This window comes from Scyliorhinus torazame, chromosome 19 (assembly GCF_047496885.1).
Source record: "Scyliorhinus torazame isolate Kashiwa2021f chromosome 19, sScyTor2.1, whole genome shotgun sequence".
Lineage (NCBI taxonomy): Eukaryota > Metazoa > Chordata > Chondrichthyes > Carcharhiniformes > Scyliorhinidae > Scyliorhinus > Scyliorhinus torazame.
The window spans coordinates 19045150-19050768 of NC_092725.1; the positions used below are offsets into that span (position 1 = coordinate 19045150).

Genomic DNA, 5619 nt, shown 5'->3' on the forward strand with positions numbered 1-5619 from the left:
TATTTAGCCCATTCTCTCTCTCTCCCCCTTTCTCGAACTCTCGCTTTCTCTCTGTCACTCCACCTCTCGTTAGTTTTCCCTTCTCTCCATCTCGCACTCACACTCCCTCTCGTAGTCCCCTTCCTCTAGTTCGTCCCACTCTCTTACTCTTCTGCTCTCTCAAACCCTCTCTCTCTCTAACTCCATGACCGTTGATAGACTAACATCCCGATCTGTGTGAGAAGTCAGAAGCGGACAAGAGGTGGTGAATGATGAAGCCAGTTTTATTCACATGATTCATAAAGCAGGGGGTCAGGGGTAATTGGATCTACAGACGGCAACTTAGCCTGAATAACAGAGATTACCGTGAGTATAATTGAGCGTAATCGCTGGATACCACAGTGGGTCACATTATTTCTGGATACGTGTATGAACTCCGCAGCACTTCAGAAAAAAGTCACAATGATTCGACAACCTGTACTCCAGTTTCTGACAGGGTTCAATTCGGCAGGTTGCTCCAACTTGAAAGCAGGTTCTCGCAGCTGGGAAGTAGAATGGAAAAAATCATTGATGTCATCCTTTCAGAAGCCCATGGGCCAAGATTCTCTGATCCCGGGCCTGGTTGGAGAATCGGCGGAGGGGCACGTAAATCCCGCCACGCCGCTCCGACCCCGGGCCGGCGGCCGGAGAATCGCCGCCAATCGCGCCGGCGCAGTCACCGCAGCGCCGGTCAGGGGCCGTGGAAAGCGGGCAAAGTGCCAGCCGAGTACCGCCGGTGACATTTACATATGGTCCTGCCTGGCGGGACCTCGGCATTCTGGCTGCGGGGGCCATCCAGGTGGGGGGGCAGGGAGAGCGACTCGGGGGGGGGGGGCTGCTCCCAGTGTGGTCTAACAGGGATATGGAGACTAGAACTGTGCACAGTGCTCCCACTGTGGTCTAACTGAGGGATACGGAGACCAGAACTGTGCACAGTGCCCCCAGTGTGGTCTAACTGAGGGATACGGAGACCAGAACTGTGGACAGTGCCCCCAGTGTGGTCTAACCGAGGGATATGGAGACCAGAACTGTGCACAGTGCCCCCAGTGTGGTCTAACTGAGGGATATGGAGACCAGAACTGTGCACAGTGCTCCCACTGTGGTCTAACTGAGGGATACGGAGACCAGAACTGTGGACAGTGCCCCCAGTGTGGTCTAACCGAGGGATATGGAGACCAGAACTGTGCACAGTGCCCCCAGTGTGGTCTAACTGAGGGATATGGAGACCGGAACTGTGCACAGTGCTCCCAGTGTGGTCTTACCGAGGGATATGGAGACCTGAACTGTGCACATTGCTCCCAGTGTGGTCTAACCGAGGGATATGGAGACCAGAACTGTGCACAGTGCTCCCATTGTGGTCTAACCGAGGGATATGGAGACTACAACTGTGCACAGTGCTCCCAGTGTGGTCTAACCGAGGGAAATAGAGACCAGAAATGTGCACAGTGCTCCCAGTGTTGTCTAACCGAGGGATATGGAGACCTGAACTGTGCACAGTGCTGCCTGTGTGGTCTAACTGAGGGATAAGGAGACCAGAACTGTGCATCGTGCTCCCAGTGTGGCCTAACTGAGGGATATGGAGACCAGAACTGTGCACAGTGATCCCAGTGTAGTCTAACCGAGGGATATGGAGACCAGAACTGTGCACAGTGCTCCCAGTGTGGTCTAACCGAGGGATATGGAGACCAGAACTGTGCACAGTGATCCCAGTGTGGTCTAACCGAGGGATAAGGAGACCTGAACTGTGCACAGTGATCCCAATGTGGTCTAACCGAGGGATATGGAGACCTGAACTGTGCACAGTGATCCCAGTGTGGTCTAACCGAGGGATGTGGAGACCTGAACTGTGCACAGTGATCCCAGTGTGGTCTAACCGAGGGATATGGAGACCTGAACTGTGCACAGTGATCCCAGTGTGGTCTAACCGAGGGATATGGAGACCAGAACTGTGCACAGTGATCCCAGTGTAGTGAAACCCATGGTATTGAAGCCAGGACAGTACACAGTGATCCAGGTAGGTGCTAACCGAGGGATATGGGCACCAGGACTGCGAGCACATATGCTTTTTACATGAATCGCGCAAGCTTTCTGTAGTTACTCATGCACATACACACGCGCTGAGAGCTGGCCCCACCTTGGGCACAGCCTCATGCCCATCTGAATTTTTCTACATGGTATACTGAAAGAGATACGAACTTGACGGGACTGAACCACCAATGAATCCATTGCCAGCTATGGGCTGTATCAGCCCCAGGAACCCCAGCAGCAAAAACAGTCCTTTCATCGTTCTCCACTGATCTCCTCCCGGTCACAGTGAGATAGCTGGGGCACAGGAGCCCTTTATATCAACACGTTGAGCCTGCTGTGGTTAATAATCACACACACACGACGCGGGTAGGCTCCACCTTGGACAGGTCGAATGGACGTGTTCGACATTAACTGGAATCAAATCGGTTTCTCATTAATAAATGGAGGGATAAGTCTGAATAATAACTGAGCTGGAAAGGGTTTGCAAAAATGTTTTGCTGTTTCATATAAGAATCACACAACAGACCATTTAGCCAATGGCGCCTCTTTTGTCAATGATGTCAAACCTGTATCACCTGGTCCCTCGGCCACGATTGGGTGAAGAGTCGGGGGAGCTCTCCCCGGTGTTATGGGGCCAATGTTTATGGGGGATATGTAAAAGCACAACTTATTTTACCTTCCCCTCCCCCCTCACTGTCTCATTTTTGCAATCTCTCCATTTCTCACACCCTATCCCTCTGTCTCTCTCTCCCTGCTCCCTGTCTCTCTTGTTACAGTTGTAAGGTTGACGTAGTTATTCTGTTTTCGATATTGCTGCATTTGGGCAGCACGGTAGCCCAGTGGTTAGCACTGTTGCCTCACAGCTCCAGGGTCCCTGGTTCGATTCCCGGCTTGGGTCACTGTCTGTGCAGAGTCTGCACGTTCTCCCCGTGCCGGAGTGGGTTTCGCTCCGGTTTCCTCCCACAAGTCCCGAAAGACGGGCTTGTTGGGTGAATTGGACATTCTGAATTCTCCCTCTGTGGACCCAAGCAGGCGCCGGAATGTGGCGACTGGTTTAGCACACTGGGCTAAATCGCTGGCTTTTAAAGCAGGCCAGCAGCACGGTTCTATTCCTGTACCAGCCTCCCCGGACAGGCGCCGGAATGTGGCGACTAGGGGCTTTTCACAGTAACTACATTTGAAGCCTACTTGTGACAATAAGCGATTTTCATTTCATTTCATTTTCACTCGGGGGTTTTCACAGTAACTCTATTCAGTGTTGATGTGAGCCTACTTGTGACAATAAAGATTCCTGGAGTTTGGTACAGCCAGTGCCCCGGAGGGGTACGTCAGCGACAGGTAGATCGGGAGTGGACAGTATCAGGTGGCTGTAAACCCCTCCCTGGATTGGCCCCTCTCCCCCTTGGCTCTGCCCACATCTGGTGTCTATGTCCTCAGTGGCTCAACCAACTGGGTCAGCGCGGGTCCTCAGGCAGACATTCTTGGTGATGGGCATCCAGGTCTCCCGATCTGAGAAGATTCTATGCCCCACACTCCCCTTATCGATCCTTTCAATTGGTATTTGTACATGAGGGAGAGCGGGTTCATTTGCTGACAGAGGGCATCGAGAGGTTTAATATCCAGTGTTTGCCCCGTCACGCATCAGAGTCAGGGGGTCAAGGGTTGAGGGTCATACGATCATAGGAACCGGAGGAGGCCATTCAGCCCCTCGAGCCTGTCCCACCATTCAATGAGATCATTGGCTGATCTCAGTCCCTCTGCGTCCCCAGGGGCCAGTCCCTCCACAGGGCATGGCTGGAGTGGGGATGGGGGGCACCGGGCGGGGGTGGAGACGGCTGGCACTGGACCAGCCTGGGGCCTCGGCTCTTCACACTGTTTACATTGGAGTCACCAGATGTCCATGTGCTCCTCCCACTCTCGATAACCTCACCTTCCACCTCCCTGACAATCTGAGGGGGAGGCCAGGGCGGCTTGCAACCAATCGGGTCGCTGCGGAGCATGGAGTCACGCGTTGGCCGGACTGGGTTAAGGTGGCAGGTTGACCTTGGCTGAAGGGACATGAAGAAACCAGGTGTGTCTTCACCACAATCCAGGAGTTCCACGTTCCTCTTGTGGCAGAGATGTATTTAACACTCCAGGTTGCAGAATACACCAACCCCTAACCCTATACTGAGAGGGGAGGGGGAGGCATCAGTACTCTGTCTGTCATTGTCTGGTGGTCTGTGTTTTCCCTTCACGCTGGCTGTTTCCTCTTCAGGCTCAGAGTCGAGTCTCACTCACCGCCCCCACTGGGGGACCACCATCCCTCTCTGCAGTGCCTGCGTTCACCCAGAGACTCAGCCGCCATCTTCCTCCCCCACCCCACCACTCCTTCTACAGCTCCGACCTCCCCTCCCACCCACCCAGATTACAATTGACTCCCCAATAAGTGACTCCTGTCTGGGATTAATGTAGAATTGAAAATATATCACTCTGGGTATTTGGTGCAGTCAAGGTTAAACACCTGGGCTGATGTGTGTGTGACTGCTGCAGTCACGTTTCACAAAGAAACCCTAGTTTAAATGGCAAGGGTGTTTTATGAGCCAGTGGTGCAATTAAAGCATGGTAAAAAGCTTGAGCTAATGCAGATGGTTGGGATGAAGGGGAATCCCTGTGGAGTTAATTAGATTTCAGTATGGCAAGGTGAAGTCATTACTGGGTGGAACCAATGCAACAGGAATTCTGCAGAAAGCAGGTCAGTTGATTTTTTGAATGAAGTTGTGAGTCCAGGTCAAACAGTGTTGCTCTCCCTGCTCTTCAGTTAAACCAGATTAACAGTCTTTAAAGCCGTGCAACTTGTCTGAGCACAATGGGGAGCTGAGAAAAGCTGAGAAAAATCTTCTGGTGAGATACAGCCAGAGTTTCTGCATGGGTCTGACAGGGGTCAGATCCTATCTTAAAGCAGGGTCAAGAGATCGCTCTTTCTCAAAGAAACATCTCTGTAAAGTAATTATTCCTGAGAGTCAATGGTTGTTACAGCAGCTTTAGAGCTGAGGGGGTTTATTTTCTTGCTGATTTAGTGGGAATAAAGACAGCAGTTCAGGGTCTTGTATTCACTGTAGTGGGCTGTATTGTTTAAAGGGTAATTGTAAGTTATTTTCAATGTGATGTTATAGATATTTTAATGCTATTTTAGGAATAAAGTATGTTTCAATCGACCACATCCCCATTTGTTTGTGAAGCAACTGCTGGAGCGAGGAATTCTCTCCTCACAGTCTGACAACATTAAAATAACATTTTGGGGTTCCTGTGTAGTTTACGAGCCACTATTGGGGGTCTGGTCTGGGATCAACATATGTCACTTTTAAACGCTTTCATCCCCCGCTCCCCAAGTCTCTCCATCCCCTCTTCCCTGGGGGAGGGGGGTCCAAGCCCCCAATGAACCCTCGCTGCCTTCCAACCCCAACTGCATTGATTAGATGGGCCGAATGGTGCAATAGACTCAACATTGACCGGCTATTTGATGCGACCCCAGGGTTGGGCATTAGCTGCAGATTAGACTACACAGGGTGTGGACAGGATTGGGGTAAAGCC

At 51.8% G+C, this 5619-nt stretch overlaps 1 long non-coding RNA gene across 1 annotated transcript; it reads right to left on the reverse strand.

Moving 5' to 3' along the window:
* Window positions 1-245: 245 nt before the first annotated feature.
* LOC140395870 (uncharacterized) lies at window positions 246-2453 on the reverse strand. The gene is made up of 2 exons (XR_011936347.1): window positions 2215-2453; window positions 246-521 (listed from the first exon to the last, which is right to left on the reverse strand). It is a non-coding gene; the product is annotated as an uncharacterized lncRNA (long non-coding RNA).
* Between the last annotated feature and the right edge of the window lie 3166 nt (window positions 2454-5619).